Source organism: Anser cygnoides, chromosome 36 (assembly GCF_040182565.1).
Source record: "Anser cygnoides isolate HZ-2024a breed goose chromosome 36, Taihu_goose_T2T_genome, whole genome shotgun sequence".
NCBI lineage: Eukaryota > Metazoa > Chordata > Aves > Anseriformes > Anatidae > Anser > Anser cygnoides.
Window position 1 is genome coordinate 68,660 of NC_089908.1, and position 22,548 is coordinate 91,207.

Sequence of the window (22,548 nt, forward strand, 5' to 3'; positions counted from 1 at the left end):
TTAGGTTTAAAGAACAACCCCTTAAAACAATCAAAATGCAATTGGATAGCTTGATGGAAGAAAGAAAAAAAGCAACCCCTTGTACATTATAATCTCCTGTACAGATGAGCATGTATGTATATTTGATAATGTGAAACAGATAGCCCAGATTGCTTCATAAATTAGAAGGCTATGTGTTAACTCTTTTTTCAGGGGTCTTTACATGGATTCTGGTTTCTAACAGCAGCTGAAGCCAGTTATGATGCTATTGTTACGGTTGTGTCAGCATTTCCAGTACAAACTCCAATTTTCTGGGATCTCTCGCTTGGCTGTTAAGTTTTGCACTGAAAGCTGTTCTTCAGCTAGCCCCACCACCATATCAACTAATCGTCCTTACAAGAATGTATTTGCTTTGAAGTTACAGAATGTGGAGGAAAGAAAGAAATTACAGTTCATGGTTCTGGAGCTTTTGTTTCTTCTCTTAACTTTCTCCAGGTTAGACTTATACTTCCAACACATTTATAGATTAAGGTTACTTCTGTCCCTCAATATCTACATATACTGGTGCCTTTGGACATTTTAGGGGAGGAAAAAAAAAAGTACTTCTTTTTTTTCTTCTGAAAAAAAATATAATAGCGACAACTACCAAATCTCATAGTATTTACTTGGCCAAAACAGTGTTTTAATTAAATGGTGAATCAGGAATTTACTAATTTCTTAAGAATAAAAACAGAAAAGGGGGACAGTGTGCTTTTGATTTATTTTATTATATTATTTTTTCCTGTGTTCATCCAGAAGAGAACGGGAATGTCAGCACTAAAGTAGGGGGAAAATTTGAGGATCCTTGTCACCTTGGATGAAAAACGTGGTTCATCTGGTCCTCTATCCTGCTTCTGCCAGCGGCCAGTGCCACAGACAGGACTTTCTTTAGCAGAGGATTCAAATTGCATAGTATAACAAAAGCCAGGCAGCTGATGGAATAGTTTTTTGAAGGAAGTTGTCAGAGACTCTCTGGAAATTTTGCCTGGGTAAAGAGTGAGCAAGATTGCGGAAAGCGTCTTGTGCTCAATAGGAAAGTGGATTGTACCCGTCAAGGAGGGCGTGCATAGGACTTCCAATGCTCGGAGTGAAGAGCGAGGGGCAGAAGGGGCCAGATGGCCGAGGAGGGCCTCTCCTAGCCTTCAGAGCTGGAAATATGCAGCCACATTTTTCAGGAAGATGTCAGGGTGTTTTTTATCATGCATACCCTGTGCGCATGCATACCAGCCGCACTGACCTGACAGACCAGAACGACACTAAAGGAGCTGTTACCGTCCCTCCCGTCAATCAAGTGTAAACCCAGGTGAGTTTATGTGACAGGCGGTAATGGCTCCAAGGGAGAAAAAGTGGGGGAGATGATCGAGGCTGGTGGGACAGGTACCTGCATTTAAAACAGTGCAAAAAGCATCTGATGCCCAAAGACTCGTGTCAGCATTGGCTATAGCTTTACAATAAAACTGTGACAGCAGGAGGCTGCAGAGCTCAATATGACCCCTCCAGCACGCGCCGTCAGGTTTGTGTCCTGTAAGAGTTCACACTAAGCAGGTGAGGTGTTAAGTGAGCTAAGCCGAATCCTGGCGTTAACAACAAGGATGGTGTTTCATTAATCCCAGCATCTTCTTTCAGTAGGGAGTGGAGGCCCCTTGACTGGTGGCTGGGCAGAAGTCCATAAGAGCTTTGCCATCACATCAGTTGGTTCACATTTGCCAACTGAATGCTTCCCCTTCCTGTTAAAATTCAGGATTGTGGATTTACGTAGCAAACCACACTTGCAGCTAATGAGACCAGCTTCTGTGCTTGCTGGCTTGTCCCTGAACTTAGCTTTCCTTCAGCAAGTGAAACTAAAACTTAAACGAAGCTGAGGAACTGACAGAAGTCCGACCCCTGCCCCATTTCTCACTCACTTAACTGCTCCACCGATGCCCGTATGAATGTTGCTGGGGCTTGTCATGGCAGGCTGATCCTTATGCATTAAAATCTGCAGCAGAAAGAGAGAAAAATAATAACCATGGCAAGGGAAAGCTATAGCTTTTCTTCCACTGCCGCTCCCATGACTGAGCTGGGGTATTTATTATAAGCACCTCTCTCCCTCTGTAACTCTTGGAGATGCATCGTCGCATTTTGGGGATTGCAGGATCTCTTGCATCACTCTCTCTGTGCTGCATCGCTTGGGGTGGGCTGAAGTCAGGGTGTCACCACAGATGTTGCATTTGTTTGCTTTTGTCACTGTGATCCATGGCCTGAATACACACACAGGTGAATGCAGCTTTTAATGTGCATTTATTATATCCGCCTGACATCCCCTCGAAGGAAGAGAGGGGTTATTATTGTCACTCCTTAAAATAAAGATGGATGACAAACCTCTCAAATAAATGCCAGACCATACGTAGTGGCTAAAAATAAATTATATACGGCCATCTATTCCATGTAAATGAATGGCAAGACATGTAGATACAGACATCGTGTTAAGTTTGTCAAGCAGAAGCAGCCAAAAATATTGATCAAGGCAAGAGGGAAAAATTGATAATGAACTGGACTCCAAGAAGACTTTAATTGACAGTGACTTCTGTGAACCAGCTTTGGACAGTATATATAAACTGACCATGATGTAACTTTATTGCAATGCATTCTCCTTTAATTAATTGTCACCTTTGTTAAGACTGGCTACAGATCAAAGGTTTAAAGAGACTTAACAGGATCTTAGTAACAAACCCTTCAGATGCATTAGAAATATCCGACAGCTCAGCCAATGAGGCATGCAGATTTCAATCTACCTCACCCTTATCTGTTTATTTCTCCCTCCTTTGTTGAACACAGACAGTCATTGTTTAACATTAACTATTTCATAGATGGCTTTGTTGGTGATGTTGATGCCTCCAGAGATGTGTATTTGCCAGCAAGAGGTGCCTTCGCTCCTAGGTCTGTCAAAGTATTTTGCCACTGGAAACTTGCTTATGGTCTGAGAGACCAAGGTGCAGTACAGGCAGAGTTTGTAACACAGGGTATTCTTTCCCCTTTTCCCTTATTGAGATCTGTAATTTCCTGATTTAACTCTGGAAAATATAATGAGCCATAGTTTGCATTAAAGGGGTTGCTGAGAATGAACTCTTGCATGAAAGTTGCGCATGCAGACATACAAATGTGTCTGCCACGTTTTTGTATCACACGCGCATGCAACCAACATGTGCATATTAATGAAAACATGCATTCGGTATAGATGTATATACATTATATACATTCAGGCTGACATATGTCTCTAAATAATTCCTTTCTAAAAGACAGTATAGAGATCGTATTCTTGCATGAAAGTGGCAGGTGACTTAACAGGTTATTCCTGGAATTATATGCGGAGTTTAATATGATACATAGCTGTTTGTTCATTATACTAATTTAATGACACAGTCACACTTAACTAATCCATGTCTGGTTTATTTGTACATTGTGTCTGAGTCTCCAAAATATTTTAGAGGCAACCCAGCTGGCTTCCCAGTGTGCTGGGGCAGATAACTCTGGACATGAAGCTTCTTCAAACAGAACGAAAATGGAGCTTTGCAGACAGAGTTGGTCTGATGAGATCTGACTGCATATTTGCCTAGTTTCTAATTCAAATGCCTGTGTACATAATACATAGAGACTGTGTATGCACACATGTATCGAAAGGGCAGACTTACATTTGCACATAGTTCCTCTCCTTTTCAGTCCCTAAGGATATATTCGCATCACATAATATGCATCACTCACTGCAAACGCACACAAATATCTTTGTTGGATTTGGTAGCTTCTTGCAGGTAGATGTATAAAGCAGCATCAGCCTAATAATATCCCTATAAAACAGTGCTTCCTTCCTAGGATCCAGAGGGATGAAGGTTGTCAAAAAATCAAAAGATATATCAGTGTGCTTGTAGAAATCCCCTGATTATTTTTCCTCTCTATAATGCTCTAATTCACTATTTGATCAATTGTAAAAGGGCCAATGCTGTAGTAGGAAAAAAAAAAAAAAGTATTAGGTTACTAGATGCTTCAGGGTGAGTGAAAATCACACCTAAAATTAAATGTAGCAATACGGTAATGAGCTTATCAATACTTCTTTAAGGAATCTGTCAGCCCTATAGGAGAGATTCAGTTCTGCGAGCAAAGGTAACAATACAGATATTGCTTATTAAAACTATCGATACCTGGTTGACCAATCTAACCAGAGACTGTATAATGTACCTGCTGTTAACAGACAGGGAGAAGAACTATGAAGAATTTACAGAATTGCCCACATGTAATATTAATAATATTGATTGATTCTAATAATATAGTAAGGTAATGATGCACTTCTTTGAAATGGTGCATGAAAGAGAGAGAGAGAGGTGGACACCTTTGCTGAGTAGCTTGAATTGGCTGGCAACTCTTTGAAAGCTAACCCAGAGAAAACTGTTTTCTTACCCCTTCCAGGCAGGGCTCCGTTTCTTGTGCCGTGTCTCACCAGACCCATGCAGAGTCAGGACACCTCCTGCTCCAGGATCAGATCTGTGCCTGGCAGCTGCAGAGAAGCCAGAGGCCTGGAGAAACTCCAGGACTGAGCAGGACCGATCCCAGGGAGCTCTTCTTTCAATGCAACAGTGCAGTGAAAGTGCTCTATTTGTTTTATTTTTCACACTTTTAGTGGCATTTAAAAATTGTGTAAAGAAAAGGGTGTAAGTAATAGATATTCCATGATATGCACAATCTATAACTGATGGGAAAGGACTTTTCAGAGCAGATAGTGACCTGCTCTGAAACCTGTTGAAGTCTCCAGGAAACCCCCACCTCACCTGCAGCAGGGTTTGCGTTGGGCCCTAAGTTATGGGCCCTTCAAGGTGCTGCTCGTTGGGGCAGGAGCTACTGGTAACATGCAGTGTGATTGCCATAAGGTTGTTCCTCCTATAAATCCAGAGATACAGACTGGCTTGCTTCTGAATTTCCTAACTGCTCCCTCTTCAGCTATAGGCTGTCTTAAGTATGCCAGTTCAGTCCTGCCATACCATTCAGCTTCAAGTGTCTCGTTCCAGTTGTCATACGGTAGTTTCAAGATGGTTTGCATTTTGTTATTTCTTCTCTCAGTTTACAGAGTGAGTGTTTTTCTTTTGTGAGCATTTAATTGCTTTTAAAAGTGATTTATTTGATCCTATTCCATCTTCAATAATACATGGATGAGGATGCAATTTTTCACCTTCTTTTATAAAGATATACTGTTATTCAGTTATGTTTTTCTGAGGGTTTTATTCTGTTTTGTGTGTTCTGAGGGAGACTGGTCATTTTTTTACTTTGTTTTCCTTTTTCCTTTCCTTTCTTTTTGACTATAGATTTTTTATTTTTCTTTTAAGAAAAAGAAATCTCATTCAAGATATTGGCAATAAAAGAGAAAAGTAGGAGTGGAAGTAAGGAATGGGCAAAGCAACCAACAAAAATCCTCTGGCAAAGTCTTTAAAAGCATACCCTTGCTGCATGTTTATTTGCAAGAGTCTGGACCCAGCTGATTTTGGTAACAAAGAAAAGAGTATCTTACAAATGATTTAACTACAAATTTAGTCATTGACAAAGAAGGGAAGAAAAAAAAAAAGGCAAGTCAACCCATAGAAACTGTAGGAGGTATTGCAGGAGATAAGGGTGACATAGTGGTGCTAGGTTTTTGCTCTCAGCACAGTAGAAATTAACACCAAATTAAACAAACAAGCGAGAGAAGCAAGCGTTACTGCTCCTTCTGTATTTTTATTAGTGGCTACCACATCTCAGAGCTGCCCCCTTGAAATTGGTGCCTGGGTCTGCAGTTTCAACGGAAGAGCAGTATATGGTGGGTGACAGTGGGCAGACACGAACCAGGCCGACTCGGTTCTAATCAGGGCTGGGATAATTACTCTCTGATAGTCATTTAAGCTTGGTACCTTCAGGCCTGATCCGAAACCTGTTGAGTCAATGGGAAGATTCCCATTGGCTCCAGCAAGCTATTCATCTGTCATTTCCTCATCTGCAATATTAGGCCGGTTGGATTTTCTCAGGAGGGAGGAGTTAATGGCAGAAATTTTACATTTATTTTCTGTCAGGAAAGGTTTAGGTGTGTCTCTGATGACAAGTGTGTTGTATTAGAGCTTCTTTCAGCATAGAGCAGGAAAACATGCTTGCAAAAAAACATGTGGTGGGGAGGTGGAAATTAGCTTTGCTCATTTTACTTGAAAATACATATTTATCCCTGCTTTGCCAAGAAAGGGTCAATGGCAATTTTGCCAGTTTTCTTTGTGTGAGTAGGATTCAGCCTTTGTAATTTCTCTGTCTACTGGAATATCATCATTCACTGATTCAGGATCTTGATTTTTTTTTCTTTTAGTGAATCACATATATACTTGTGGTGGTTTTACTCGAGTGGGCAGCCGAGCTCCACCACGGCCGCTCTCTCACTCCCCCCCCTCCTCAAAGAGGAAGGGGGAGAAAATACAACACAAAGAGCTCGAGTTTTGAGATGAGAATGATTTAATTAAAGGGAAAGGGAATGGGGAGAAAAAGAAACAAAAAAAAAAACAACAAGGCCATGCGGAAGTACAGAGAGAAAGGAAAAAAAAGTTATTCTCTACTTCCCATCAACGAGCGACATTCGGCCACGTCCTGAGAAGCAGGGCCTCAAAATGCGCAGCGGTTGTTCAGGAGGACAGCCCCCTCCCCCACGAGAGCCCCCCCTTTTTATTGCTGAGTGTGACATCATGTGGTATGGAATATCCCTTTGGTTGGTTTAGGTCAGCTGCCCTGGCGATGTCCCCTTCCCATCACTTGCCCACCCCCAGCCTGCTGGCTCTTGGGGGCTTGGAGGGGGTCCTGATGCTGTGCCAGCACTATGCAGCAATAGACACAACACTGGAGTGATACCAGTGCTGTTCCAGCTACGAGTGCAGAGCACAGCATTGTGTGGGCTGCTGCAGGGAAAGTTAACTCCATCCCAGCCAGACCCAACACAATACTCTTCATTGTTATGGCAACTGAGGGAGCTGCAAGGCTCAAGGATCTGATGAAGGGCTGCATCCCACCTTTCTTCTCTAAGGGCCTGATCCAAACCTATTGTTCACAATACAGTTTGGATCAAGCCGAAGGGATCTGCCTTCCTTGGGTCAGTAAAAAAAGCAAATTCCCTCCAGACAAGTGTACTCTTGCCCTCGGTATGGGCAGAAGGAATTGTCAGTTGTCGTCCATTTGCCGAGGACCAACCCAACACCCTGCAAAGTCAATAGACTGTGACCCAGCCTCTCGAACAACAGACAGACACCACATAAATCCTTAAGCAGGGGATGTGAGCGTCCCTGGTTTTGGCAGAGGAAGTTAGTTCAGAAGGTGGTTTTCACTGCTGCTACTCAAGGGGCAACTTATTGTGGGGGATAAACAAGATTCCAGTGACCTCGAATACCCAGCCACAACAAAATTCATTTAGAAACTTTTTCATTTAAAAGGGGGTTTCAGATTATCTCCCACAGCAATGATCTGGCCACTGACAAGCAAATAAATCAGACTTCTTTTTTTCTTTTTTAATTTCAGTTGTAGTTTTAGCTAGTTCATCAATAGCAACGTATGTGGTATTTTGTGTTTCCATCCCATCTGTGCTTATGTTTCTTTATGAAATAAATGGAAGAGCTGGAGTGCGCATGTGTGTATGTATGTGTGTACAGTCGATTATCTACCCCCAAGTCTATTTGAAATTATCACAGTGCACTGAAGTCAATGATATTCTGTCAAAGGTGGAGAGGAAGCGTGTGTGCAGGGTGAGTGTGATGCTGTTTGCCTAAAATCCAACAAAGTCTCAGTATCAAAGGCCTGGGGGAAGCAGGGAAAGTATTTGTTTGTTGAATTATTTATATATTTATTCAGCTTTACTGACAGTGTTTGCAGATGGGGAAGAAAAAAAAATAAAATTGAAGAAGGGATGTTGGGTTCTTGTTTGGAGGGGAACGTGTGTTGTATTAGCCTCAATCTGTTCTCCCATATAATGGCTGCTTTGTGCTGTTAAATGATCATTTGTTACTGACCTGCTCATTGAAAAAGGCCAGAGAGTTGCTGGTAGAATTAGATTTTACAAGTTTATTCATAAAAGGAGTTGCATAATAGGTGTGTCATTCCCCTGTCCTCTCCCTTACATCGATCCAGGGACAGGACTCCTGGCAGCAGCTTCGTAACTCACAAATAGCCGAGCCGCCAGCCAGCCCAGTGATCCTGCTCTGTGCTCCCAGGCAGGCAGAAGCCATCGGTGGGAATGCCGGGAGAGCCACTCGCTCCCCAGGTGCTCTTCTCCATCCCCGGGCCCCACGTTTGCTGTGCCTGGACTCTAGCTGGCTGGGTTTGGACACAGGACCTGCTCCTCATCCTCCCTCCTCCCTTGCCCAGTTTCCTCCCTGGGCAAAGGTTGCATGTCCAGGCATGGGTGTATGGACCACGGACCCAGCATCGTCCCCAGGGTCAGGTCCCTTCCCCAGGCACGACTCTCCATGTGCCTGCTTCCCCTAACGTCCTTCTCAGCCTACCTGCTCTCACGAGCTGTTCATTTCCCACAGCCAGCCTCTGCCAGCGCAGGACTGTTTGCCTGCCTCTCGACCACTTTGGTTACACTCCTGTTCCCTTCGTTCAGCTCTGCACAAACTACATCTCCTCTCCTCTCCTCTCTCCTCTCCTCTCCTCTCCTCTCCAAGCTTTTCCTCAAACAGGGCTGGGGAAAAGGCAGCTACACTGACCCTACCAACATTAAAAAAGCCATGAGTAGTAGCCGAAAGATTCATAAAGTATACATGCATGTGCAGATAAACTAATATATATCTCTGTATGTAAACAATTGAAAAAGCAGAGAGAAAAGGTTTCTTTCTTTTAAGGTTCAAAGCTTAATGACATCTTTCAAAAAACAAACAAACAAAAAAAAAGTGCAGTAGTTCTATAATTTCACCAAAGCAATTGCACTTTTTTTTAAAAAAAGTTTTCTTGTTTCATTAAATCAGCAGCAGATTTCTCACACCTGAACAAAAATCCGGCATACATTTTCGTTTGAATTCTTAAAATCACGAGCTTATTCTTAACTATTCTTGGCAGCCCCTTCTGGGACTACAGTTCAGCTTCCTGCAGAAATATTTTTCCCTGCTGTTTTGAAACATAGCTACTCATCAGCTCCAGGACCCTTCTCTAGCAGCCCGGCACTAAAGCAAGAAGGCAAAATAAGGCTTTGGTGTAGCGCTGCACCAGTCTGCTTCATTCAGAGGTGGATAGGAGGGGATTAGGACCCTATTTCTAGTCCGGACCATCTTCCTTGTCCTGCAAGATCCTGTTCCTACACCTTGCTCTTCCTCAGTTTGCTATGTGTAAAGAAGAATTTATGATATCCAGCTTTGCAAAGAGCTTTCTGTGTATTTAAAGTCATGCTGTAGCTTTAGCAGTGATGGTCTGTTATAAATGAGACAACATTTGTAAGGGGAGGTAATATCTTTTATTACTCCAGCTGATATAGCTGGAAAAAAAAACAGACTTCCTTGTGTGCTTGAAAGCTCGTCTATTTTATTCCAACTATATCAGTTGGTCCAATAAAAGATATTACCTCTCCTGGCAAGCCTTGTCTCATTTGAGGTGTAAAGCATGTACGCTGATTATTTAGGCCTGTTCTGTGGTGGTGTGGAGGGGTTAGACATTTCCTCACCTATTAGGCCAGGGTAAGAGCAGCCCAGGCTGGTGTCCCCCTCATCCCCTCTGTGCCCAGTGACGGTGGCCATCTCATGGGTGCTCGGAGGCACGGAGAAACTCCGACAGCCACTGTTTTCTGATCCTGGAGATGTCCTTCCTTTTTCACTGTTCTGCTTCCTTGCGAAGCGCCGCATGCCCTCTCCTCACCCCTGCTACTGTGATTTATTTTTAAAATTGCTGTGTGTGTGTGTGCGAGCACGTGTGTGGGCAACCACACAAACACCCCCAAGCTGCCGAGCAATCTGATGAGCATTTTCTAATGTATTTAGCGAGTAATAATGCAAACCACAGGCAAAAAGTACAGCAAGGAGTGCAGGTAAAATATTTAAGCCAGGAAAGTCTTGGGAAGGAAAGGATTTTTCCTTCAGCTGCTAATAAATTGCAGTCCCCTGCATGGCTGGGGAAGTATTTTGGTAGTGGTTTTGGTTTTGTTTGATTTTTTAAAGCACAGCTGAAAATCCCGAGCAGCTGAAAAGAATCCAGAAGCAGGTAGCAGGTTTTCAGACGCGGCAAAATCCTACTGCTATGAGCAAGGCAGCAGTAGTCAGAAGATGGCTATTACTTATGCTTGGCTTTACTATCAGGGAAAGCATCGGATCATCTATTCTGATCAGGATAGTCAGCTATGCCAAAAGTTTAATCAAATATTAAACATGGTCAGTAAACGTAAACCAACATTGGACGTGCAGCAGGTCTGCTCCTTTGCAAGCAAGTGCTCAAAGAGGAGAAAGTTTTCTCCTTTCTCCCTCCGACCGGGTTTCGGAGTGGCTGGGGGCCCTGTGTCAGGCAGGGACACATGCTGGTGGGTGTGTAGGGAAATACATGGGCACGGGGGGCTACATGTGCACCCCTCACCCTGTCACATAGAGGTGGTGCTGTTTTCCCCGCAAGTTCACATTTCTCTTAATGGTCCCTGTATGATCCCAGTCATCCATCCCGTACGCTTTCCCTGTCTGTCTGTCCCTCTCCAAATACCACACTTTCTTTCCCCAGCTCCCTTTCATCATCTCTCTGTTTATCAGAGCTAGACAGGTGTGTGTGTGTGCATTTGCAACCCCGTGCAGGTACCTAGATGCGCATATTTGGCTGCTCACTGATAAATAATACACGTACAAAGCCATATCTGCCTCCTTCCTATGTGCGCTCGGGCTGTATTTACACCCTCCAGCCCTTATTTATTCTGACCGGGGGCACTCAGAGGTAGAACATTTTGCAGGGAGTTATGGTTTACGATGTTACCTCTCCCTTCTATTATTCATTCTCTCTGATTTTTATCTAATCTCTCTCTGATTGTCCTGGTGCAGCTTAAGAGACAAAGTGAATTTTTATTACATCATCAATATAATCTCCAGCTAATCAGCATCTGGGTGCATTACCGTGCCCCCTTTGGCTTTTCATCCACGTTCATAAATAATAAGAATAATAATCGGGGCCTTTTTGTGCATGCACGTGTGTTTTCTTGTGTATGTTGGTATCAGGCGGGGAGTCACAGCTGCACTTTTTCATTTCAGCCAGCTTGTTTTAGCAACATTGGACCCGGCTTTGTGCACATTGTCTTGAACATTGCACAGATTAATTTCCCAGTGCCTAACGCTTAAATCATGGAAACAAAGCGGATGAATCCGTCCACATCTTCTCACAGCAACTGAACTTTTCTGTTAACTTGGACACATATTTTTGTGGTGTTACAGGCACCGTGCCCAGTGCCAGTGGCGTGTGGAGTAGTTAACACATCCCCCGGATGCATGTTTAACCTCTAATTTTTTCATGTGTACTCACTCCTCTTTCTTGGGTAGGAGGATAGTGCATCGTATGTCTTTGAATGGCAAGCTCAGAGACCAGATTTTTGGCTTTTGACTGTTGATATTTTTCCACAGCTTGCTGTGTAGCACTCAGCCTGTCACTTTGATCTGCAAATTTTGCAGAGTTGAGCTCCTCTATGTTTTTTCTCCTTTTCCAGCTCTGGAAGAACAATAATACTTCCTCATAAAGTAAGACTTGTGCCATACTTTGAAATTCTCATCCTCTGTACACAGATGTCTTGTGCATTTTAAACAGAATCTTTCTGCTTTCTGTTTAAAATACCCCGATTTGGCAAGGCAAGGCAATGACAGTGCCTCTTTGTCAGGCAGGCAGATATGAGACTGGCTTCCTGGTGGCTTAGGGTCAGATCCACATCTGATACACAAACCGTAACCCTCGTGTCCAAGCCCACAGTGCCAGGATTTGTCCTTTCTGAGGTGCCCGAGACTGATCATGAACCCTGTGCCAGAGTTCAATCAGATAAGACAAAGTCTTCAATAAAAAGACACACAAGCTCATGGGCAAATTTTAGAGCGATGCACTACACATCAGCCAGCCCCTTGGGAAGGGCCTGAATCTCGTCCAGATGAAATGTAGTTATGGTATAGAGCCATCCGTCCTGCAAAGCGTGTGCTTAATTCATATTGTGGAAAGCCTCCCAGAAAGCAATAGGTTCCTAAAGTTGAGCAGATGCTTAAATGCTTTGCTGAATCCATGGAAATCTGTAGTTCAGATGAAATAATTAAGCATAGGGGTGTTACAGGAGCCAAGTGAAAAGCATAATTCTGTGACTCAGAAATAACACTCCTTCAGAGCTGGGGCAGAACATGGAAATCATGAAAGAAACACCACATACCTTGAACACCTTGCAGCGTGAATGAGGATAAGACCCTTCCAATAATTTTAAATATTTCCTTCCTGTTTTTTTTTAGGGAGACATTCTGATTAGAGTTAGTCTGGGAATAGGATTTGCTCTCAGCAAAGAGAAACAGAATATTTTCAGATCTCATCTTCACTTTTTTTTTTTATATACCAAACTCTTTCCCCTGGTCCCTCCAGCTCCACTGCCTGTTTTGACAAACAGCTCATTTATCAGATGAGAAAAAGGAAGAGGGAAACGGGAGTATTTTTTGTTTCTTATGTTTTGCATGATATCATCCCTGTCTCTGCTTAGTACCTCCGTAAACAGGAGGTCTGATCTGAAATCTGTCACAGTTTACAGCACTCAGGACACAGCCGGATGGGGTCCTGAGCCTCTGAGAACCCTGTAAGAAAGTGAGAAAAGTTTTACACTCCAGACAGCTAAAGCTGATGTGTACCATCTCTCCACTTCCCTGTATCCATTACTGTTTTGCATTTTAATTTTGGAGGTTTATTTGCATGTGCATCGCTAAGCTTCTTTTCATTGCTGTTTATCAAAGCCCTCTCACCCCTCATCACTGCCCTTCTGGCTCATCTCCCCCAGTCCAGTGGCTGAATCCCCTGGGCAGGTAGGAAACCAGCGTCATTCCTGGCTAAAAATCTACCTTGAAGGATGAAGAGCATCCCCCGTTTGTAACTGGAAGGCATGAAAAAGAACACATCTCTTATCTGAATTTCCTGTTCATCCAAGCACTGTTTATGGAGATTTACTGTACCTTGCCTGTGCAAAGAGCTCTATTGCATGGTGACCGCTGGAGGATTTTAGGTGGTGGTATTACCTGTGGTATTAAAAATGCATCGGAAGGCACGGGGTGGGAGATTAGTTGGGCAGAAAGACCCATGAACAAAGGGTTAATTACATTCAAAGACACCATCGTACGGAGCAGAAGAGGCAATAGATTTCTTTTCTTCAAAATTTACTAAATATCTGGAAACACGGTTTAAAGAATTTTAATGGGATCTTTATGAATCCTATGCATATTGCATCTGCTGACTGTAGGAAGTCAAAGTATTGTTGAAAGGGAGGGTATTGCCCTACTTTAGGTTTCACAGTTCAGTATTTAAAAAAAATAATCTGTAACAAGCACTTTATTCAATATATATTTTTCTCCCTATTTAATTCCCCCCCTTGCAAAGCAGAAAAGACTTTCAGGATCTGTGAGCCCTCAATACCATAGATTATTCTACTGTTATGTAACACGTGCTTTACATTTATTGAGCCATCTTGTGCCGTCAAGATAAAGGAGCCCTTAGTATTTTTTCCAGCTCAGGAGCCATCTATGAGGACGTGGGGATGGATTCTGCTCTCAATTATACCCATGTAGGCCTAGAGGAAGGGACGTCCGTGAATTTCTTCCAGGATTACTGCGATATAAATGAGATAAGGATTTGGCCCACTCTAGTAGGAGGAAGAAAAGAGGGAAGAAGTTGGAGTTCTCTCTCTTCCTGTGCAGTGTGCACGGACTGGGATGGGGTCAGATGCCACACCACCTGTTTCGGTGCAGGCTCCAGCAGGGGCAGCAGCAAAGCCAATCTATTTGACTCGAACGCAACACAAACAAGGTATCTGCATGTCAGAGAGAGCAGGTCAGAAACCTCGACTGTAACATCCATATCGTGCTGAGCTGCAGAGAGCCAGCATCTTCTTCCACCTTGAAGTCAGAGGGAAACTGAGGCAGGAAGGTTATTCAGGGCATGTCGTGAGTTTGGCTCAGAGCACTGGTGTCTGGCTCCTGGCTGTATTTTTATGTCTTCCATCACTATGCTGAGGTTGCTCATTGCCTTGGTAACTCAATTTTTTCCTGTCTCTCATTCTCGAAATGCCGGGCACCCTCTCAGGCAGCTGATAGTGTAAGGCTGCCCTAGTTTTCATTAACCTGGGACCCAATCCTCCTTCAGGGAGCAGGGAGAGACACTGAGACCCTCTCAAAAGGTGCTTTGAGGTTCCCTCAAAGTCAGCGGGAACTGGCAGAGCTTAAGGCTTTGCAGCATGGCACTTCAGTCTGTCGAAGGAGAAAAGCTGCACTGCTTCATCTGCACCAGCGTGACCAAGGCGACAAAACTCTGCTGGGGGCGTTGTAATACCTGTACAAAAGTGGTTATACTGACGTATAAATATGCACACACATGCAAATAGTAGAAGGAAGGTAAAAGCGTGCTGCCATCAGGCACTGTTACATCGGTGCAGCTGCTCTCACTGGCTGGAGTGTGCGGGATGATGTTTTCCATACCAAGGCAGTGTTACACCAGCTTGGGGCTGCACACACAGAGGGGATCCCGGGGCAGGAACCAGAGCTTGCTAAGAGCAGAGCCAGCCCCAGGCCTGGGTCTGGAGTGAGACTTCCCAGCCTGAGAGCAACAGGAGGACTTTGCGTCCGGACTTGTGTAAAGCAGAAGGGCAGGTACTGAAATGCACTTCTGCAGGGCTCCCCAGCACGGAGGTGTTGTTGCCTTGTCTCCTCGCCCCTCCCTCATCTATTTCAGATCTTTCCCTGCTTCCGAGTAGACAATGCAATGCCTGCTTGAATAGCACAGGTAAGTTAGCCATGCAGCTCGGAGCACCAGCCCTAAGCCACCTAGCCTCCCTTTGATCTGAAATCAAAACAAAAGACACCGGCATCAAAATGAGCCTTTGCCAGGTAACAGTCATTTTGTGCGCATTGCCTTAATTCAGCTGCGAGGAGCTCTCATTTCTTTGTATCGTGCCCAGATATGTGCTCTTCTTAATACTTAATCAATGTGCCAGCAGGCTCCTTCTGCCGTGGGTACAGCTAGCTGTGCAGAAGCTGTCAGCATTTTTAAGTAAAGCTTTAAACAATACTTCTGGTGGCAGCAAATGGTTATTTCCTTGCCCCCCCCTCCAATTCCTCCCGCTTCCCCTCCCTCACCAAGCCCAGATGCTGAAGACTTTATTTTTATGTCAGCTTCGTGCTCACATTACACAACCCAAATGTTTTCCTTTTTTTTTTTTTTTCCCTGATTACAGTCGTTCTCGAAGGGGTGGAGAGGCACAGAACTCAGGTGTGCTGCTGGGGTTTGCCCAGACAAGCTGCCCACCTCGCTTGGGTCTTGCCACAAGGATGGCCTGTGATTCCCAGCCCTACACAGATGTTCAGTGCTCTATCATGGGTCATGGGGTTGTCAGGTTGTCGAGAGCTGAGAGTTAGGACATCTGCCTTTTTTTCTTTTATCCTAGCTCAGCTGCTGGTTTACTCCGCAGATGCTGAGCAAGTCATTTCCAGAGAAAAATTAAAGCTGGCTGTCACTTTTTTTACTGCCTACTTAGTTTGTATGTAAATAATTTGGGGGTAGGGGTCCCCACTACAATTAGTATTTCAAGCTGGACACCGTAAATTAGGGATTAATTTCAAAAAATCAGATATTTAACAAGTCATTGTAGTTCTTGTCTTTGCTCTACAAAATGGGATAAACAATCCTTCCCCATGAAGAACTCTGAGGTTTTCCAGAAAGTTAACAGATTGACATTCGCAGGAAGTATCAGGGGTCGGACCTTGCTGGACTCACACACACCCCGCGTTAACAGATATTTCCTAACAGGCAGAGCTTTGCCAGATTCTTGCTCAAGGGAACCCAGCCTGTTTTGGTGAATAATAATCAAGCCACCCTAGTTTTGTTGTTGGTTTTTTTACCCTTCTTTTTCTTTGCTTCCAGTGAAGGATAGTTACTGAGGCACCAGTACCTGCGAACAAACTTTGCTCCTTGGATGTCTCCTCCATCCCTGACCCTCTCCTAATAAATCAGCTCGGATCTGATATAGGCAGGACTAAGGTCAGCCTGGCTTGACTCTCGCTGTCTCTTCCACACGCCAGATACAATGCTGCCACGTTGTGGCTCCTTCCTATCTGTTCTGCCGCATGCACTCACTTGGCGCTCGGATCCTGTGAGCGAGCATCCTGGCTTTCCCTCCAGGGAGGGCACACAGCTCCACGCCGCACCGTTGGGGATGCCACCCAGCCCCACTTGCCTCCACACTGGGCAGACCCCAGAAGAGACCCCTTTGCCATAAATTGTCATGAATTACAAATTGCTTGCCCGCTCCCATAGTTTGTTTTGCCTGGCTGCTGGTGCTTCGCACGAAGATGCTCTGAGTTGGAAGGGAGGGTGTAAGGATGCTAAACTTCAGTTCTCTGATAGGCATCACCTGCTTGATATTTCCCACCCCTGTCAAGATCTGTATAGAGGTGGCTGATCCTTCTAGCTCAAGGAAAATGTACTCATGGAAATATGGGCACAATCACGCTGCTCTTTTCCTCAAACCAGCTTCTCTTTATTGGTTGTCAAGTTCTCAGTTCTCTTTATTTTTTCTCTCATTGCTTTTTTCTTTATTTCCTCTCTTCCTTTGGGAAAAAGAAAAATACACACACACAAAAACACAGCAGGGCAGGAAATTAAACCTTTCCACAAAGATGCTTTGGTAAGATGTTGGCTTTTCACTCATTTATTTTGCACTGATTATTTTTATAAGGGAAAAAGGAAGGAGTGAGAGAGAAGGATGAGACAGACAAGGCAACTGAGCAGAGGGAAGAAAGTCCCGTAATTTATTTGGGGAGTTCCATCGTTGGTTGTTGCTGGTTTTTCTCCACACACATGAGAAAACTAGAAGAGCTTTAAACCCATCAGCAACACACATGAATTAAACGCCAGGTGGAAACGCTCCCATTTTCCTGGATATGAGAAGGATAATGGCCTCCTCCTGGCATCGTTCTCCCCATTTCATCCTGGCTAAGCAAGTGTTAGGTGTACTGCAACACCACGAAGCATCCGAAAGCTCCTTTTAATTCAGGAAATGAATTAATTGCTTTATAGTGAACGGTTGTTTTAAAGGAAGGCCGTAACATCCCCTCCAAACCCTCCTGCTTTTTTAGAATGCTATGAACCATTACAGCCAGGAAGCACTGGATGTCTCTGTGGTTCCCCGCTCATCCTCGCTCCCCAGACAGTACAGTCTGCCTCCCTGCAGTGAATCCTCAGGCAGGATCCAGCCCTTGGGGTTATTGAAACCCAATGAACAGGAGGACAATGCCATGAGTTTGGGCACATGTGCTTTAGGAAAAATGCGTGAATATCAAGGATAGTCTCCATTGGGGGGGGAAATGTGCTTCAGACAAAAAGAATCTGGTGCTCACCACAGCAGTGCCTCGGCCTTCCTGGAAGCAGGCTTAGGTTTACAAGCTCGGCTGGGGCTGGCTGTTCAAGTGTGCTAACATCCAGCTCCTCCAGGGCCCCTGCAAGCCCCAGCTGATGGCTGCAGGGAATTTCCCCACATCTCCTGTGCAGGGGGGGTTAACCTAGGGGAATGAGAGTGGGGAAAGCTCTCCGTTCTTTCTCCATCTCTCCCTAGTGACAACTCAGGACGGACACAACTGCAGTTCTCATGCAGACACTGCCAGTCACCTGGTGGTGTATCCAGTACAAAATTTTAACAGTTCCTCGCTCAGAAAGGCTCCTGACCCATCCACGGCCTCTAAAAGTTGGTTCTCTGGGGCTGCTCAGTTTTATGTGTTCCTTTTTGCTTAAAATCCCATGAAGGACCTCACATTGCCTGCTCTCACCAAGGGAGAGGGATGACCACAGTGAAGAATGCTCTCTTGAAGAACAAACCTAATGAGGAGGAGACAGAAAACAATGCTTTAGAAGTCAGAGGGGTAGAAATGGGACACCCATCCCCAGAGAGCTGGTTAAAGCTGGGTTGTTCTGGTTGAAACAAAGGGCCTGTGGGTCTGTTCCAAGGCAGCATTTACTGGCATGCTTTGCTGTATCAACACCTAGGTGCCTACTTAGGTTCCTTCTGTTCTGGACAAAGTTCCGTGACTCAGTTTCCTGAACTGCAAAGAAGCAAGATGAAAATTCCATGCCTGGACAGGAGGGATACAAAGCCTAATTCACACCTGTAAAACACTTGAGATGTTTTGAGGAAGGGTTGCTAGAAGGGCTGAATAATTTAACAGGACACAGGAGATCAATGCATAGCCAAAGACATGGGTTTTGCTGATAATTTTTAAAGCATGAGAGCACATTAAAAACTAGACTGCGATGTTAAGGGTCTTAGATTATTTTGTTGCAGTTTAGCTTTCAAAGCTTATTATTTTTTATTTATTTATTGGCAATCGTTATCACATTTGTATTATATTCTTCCAGCAACAGCTGAGATTTAGGACCCCGCTGTGCTAGAGGCTGTGCAGACACATACAGACCCACCATATTCCAAGTGGACAGAAACAAGCACTCATCCTGTAGGAGAAAAGAAGTACCAGGTCGTGATCTAATAGGTTTGGTTCCTAACCCTGAGATGCACTGAGACTAAGACTCAGATCCTTAAAGGCACTTAGAGCCCAACTGCCATTGAAATCAATGGGTGTTAGATACCTAAATAGCTTTATGGATCTGAGCATGTGACTTATCCAAGGGCAGAGAGGCAATCTACAGCTGAGTTGGGAATTAAACACAGATTATACAAATCCCAGTCTGATTTCCTAATCACAAAATCATCTTTCCTCTCCATATTTCACACAATAAATCCCTGGCATTCACATCACAGCATGGATACATAATGTCCATCCTATAAAATCGCTGGAAACTCACAGCATCAAAAATGGGCTTCCTCAAACCAAGCCCAGTTGCAGACACAATCATACACTTTGCCTAGGCTTGGGGTTGGCTCCTGCTCTCCCTTACACCATGGAAGCTGCATGGCCTTTGGAGGAGCCTCCCAACATTTACATCCAGGTAACAGAGAGCAGAATCCCACCCCAGTGCTACAAGTTCAAACATTTTTCACCCAGCTCTGAGGAGGGGATGGATTAGACAAACTGAACTTTCTGAAAAGATCAATATGGAACATCTCTTTCAATTACTCTCCAAAGCACTGAGCCTGCAAAGTTGATTATGGTGCATTTATAAATCTTTCCAGGAGGGGCTGTTTGACGTCCTCTTCTTCCACCTTTAATCCTCACAAACAATCCCTTATTGCGTTGGATGGGCTGGCAGGGCAGCGCTACTCACACAGCTAGTGGGACAGAATCAGACCCAAGTCTCCAAATCGGGACAGACGGGGACCTTTTTGATCTCCCTTCCCCAAATGCTACCACTCGCATAATCAGAGATTCAGCTACAGAAAAACAGGAGTGTCACGTTAAGGGGTGTAGCTGATTAACCGTTACGGGTCCGGTTGGATTCAGGGTAAAGAACTATCACGGTCACATAGTCACCACTAACGTATTAACCAATATGGGTCTCATTAGGATGTATCTCAAAGTGACAAATGTTTTGTTCAGTGTCAAGACAAATGTCTTGGGCTTTGAGTGTGTTATTCTCACAGATGAAGCCTTTTTGTTCACGCACAATACATGTATTCACATCAGCTGTTTGCCACTTTCCTCCCTTTTGATGGGCCCATACTTTATGCTCCTTAGGATAAAGTATAGTTCTATTATGATTAAGTCCTAATGCAATGATTGGATATACATTGTATATGGTGGCATTGCTTATGGTAAGTATAAAGGCAATAATTTTATCACTTTCTGCATAATAGGTAAAGTTGACTAATTGTCACCATGTTTGAAACTCCTTTTAAAATTCTGAAGCATTATCCCAAATCATTTTTTGAATTTCAGTGGGCAAAGTTCCTCCTTCTCCCCCTCTAACAATAGCTGCTGCTACAGATTGTATCCATAACTGCGCTTGGACGCAGCTCAAGGCAAGGGAGGTATTGCCTTGAGTTTTTTCCAAGGGCATTTACAATTAATTGATTATCATTTTCTTCAGATTGCTCCCAATGGGGTAAAATGTCTGATAGAAGCCATTGACTTGCTCCTAAGGCCAATAAGGATGATTTTATTGGTCATTCCAATTTCCTTAGGTCATCTGTAGTAGCAGTTATTCTACTCATTAGGGCCTCAGCATCAATGCTATTTAATATACCTAATCCTGTTCCCAATAACCCAGTTGCATCCCGTGGCATGCGCTGAGATTTTTTCAGAGAACGTCCATGTAACCATGCTAACCAGTTGGTGTAGGCAGTTCTCAAAAAGGTGGTACATTTTGAGTTGATTACTGAGATGTTAATGTGCAGCGCTAGGTCTACCCTTTTTAGAGACCAGCTAGGGTTAAAGAGAATTTGTTGTTGTCCTACATTTTTAATTACGTAAGGACCTGTGTTGAAGATGGAAGGAGTTAGACCAATGGGAGGCCAAGCTGGTAAATTTTCAAATATCTGCGGGGCAGAGGCTTCTTATCCTTTGCAGTCGACGAAGATGTTTCTGTATTGATCATAAATTCAAATAGTAATTATGTGCCTCTGTAACCCCAAAGACAGTACACATAGATTTGGTGCTTAATTTCAGTCGGCCTATTGTAAGTAGATCCGTTAGTTATTTGGCAACTGATTTGTATTGTCTGGCCAGACGTGGCTTGAAGTTCAGCCATTCTTAGAGAATTGTTCCAACTCCATTCATCTTTTGAAAATATTTTGTTCCCGTGTAAAAGTAAAGTAGAGAGATTTAGATCCTTTTTGTTTTGAGATGTTCCAGTGATTGTGATATACTGTGACAATGCATGGTTCCAAGGGTCATTTTGAGATGTCACGGTGAAACACCTCAGCTCCATGCACAACCACAGTAGCTAAGTTTAAGTTTTCCCTGATGGCACGTGTTCCCATAATCCAGTGTATTTAACATGGGCTTGGGACCACGGCCATTTTGGGTCTTTTTGGCTATGAACCAAAAGGGATTGCATTAAGGTCAGGGTAAAGCATAGCATTATCAATCCAAACTGCTGATTTGTGATTCTCCAGCTGTCCATATGCAGTTCACTCAGGATTCCTGTGAACACAAAAGGAAATAAAATATGCTTGGTTGTATTCAACCAGCAGGGTTAGAAAGAGGGTGAAATAACAATCTTTGACTTCCCATGTGTAGGGATATTCAGGGGTAGTTAGCACCATTGCTACTGTTAGATGCACAGAAGGCTTTCACTCTCTGCCATGTTTGGAACTGCGGCAGTCAAAGGTGTGGTGTTAGCATTTAACTGTCTGTAATCCACTGTAAAATGCCATTGCCTGGTTTCTTTACCGGACGCACCGGCAAATTGTAAAGTGAATGAGTCCTCTTTCTTCCAATTCTGTTACCACCCCATCAATCCCCATAAGTGCCTCTGCTGGCAACAGATATTGCTGAACATCAGTGATTTTAGCGGGGGGTAAGGGTATGGATGTTTGTAACAGACTCATTCTCACTGTGCCTGAATCTCTTTGATGTGTCGTGAAATTCCACACAGTTCCATCTGGGAGTTTCCACATTTGCCCATGCAGTATGTCAAATCCTAAAATATTAGTATATGCAGCACTGACTAATACTTCTACCCTGGTTAATTTTTGTTCTTCTGGCAGCCAGAGTGAAATTTTTGCAGTGGGGCATTTTTTTTCCACACCATCAATTCCCGTGAATTTAACCCTGCGTCAGAGAGGCTCAGCCCATCGACTGATCCAGAAGTCAGGATCTTCATGATGGTATCTTTCCTGACGATGGTATCTTCCCTAACATTCCCTCTCTCTTAGGCCAATTTAAATTATTTTCTATCTTTTAGGTGGAGCTTGAGTGACTCTTGAGTGACTCTTAGTTATGATTGGTGAAAAGTTTTCTCGTCTTCATTTAAAGGAATAGGCTCCAAGAAATTCAAAGCGTGTGCTCAGTGAGGGGTGGTCGCACCTTGGAGACGGGTAGCTTTTTGGGAGGTGTGTTTTGGTATTATTATGATATTATAATGAGCAAAAGTTCACTAGAGTACAGCATTTTGTCAAAAACATGACAGGTCATTGGCTCAGGGTGGCAAATGTACAGTGTATCAGTTTCAGCGTGCACAAGAACAGTCGAATCCCCCTCTTGTCACAGAGCCCAGCCGCGGTGTCTCCACTCCACTCTATGCTCCGTACTGTTCCTTAGAGTCAGCACACCAGGTTCCCCTAGTGCGGTAACATCTAAGGTTGGAAGCCTAGGGAACGTTCAGGTAATGCAGCTACACCCTACTCTGAAAGCCTCTTCAATGCTGTACATTTTCTTTAAAATGTGA

The 22,548-nt window shown here is 43.9% G+C and overlaps 1 protein-coding gene and 1 long non-coding RNA gene across 12 annotated transcripts in view; one reads left to right on the top strand and one right to left on the bottom strand.

Annotated features, from left to right (window-relative positions):
• Nucleotides 1–22,548, top strand: part of CELF4 (CUGBP Elav-like family member 4) — an 888,080-nt gene that overhangs the window by 6,037 nt on the left and 859,495 nt on the right. The window lies entirely within an intron of this gene.
• Nucleotides 760–4,803, bottom strand: LOC136788423 (uncharacterized). Its single transcript, XR_010827218.1, has 3 exons — nt 4,450–4,803; nt 2,100–2,258; nt 760–1,996 (listed from the first exon to the last, which is right to left on the bottom strand). It is a non-coding gene; the product is annotated as an uncharacterized lncRNA (long non-coding RNA).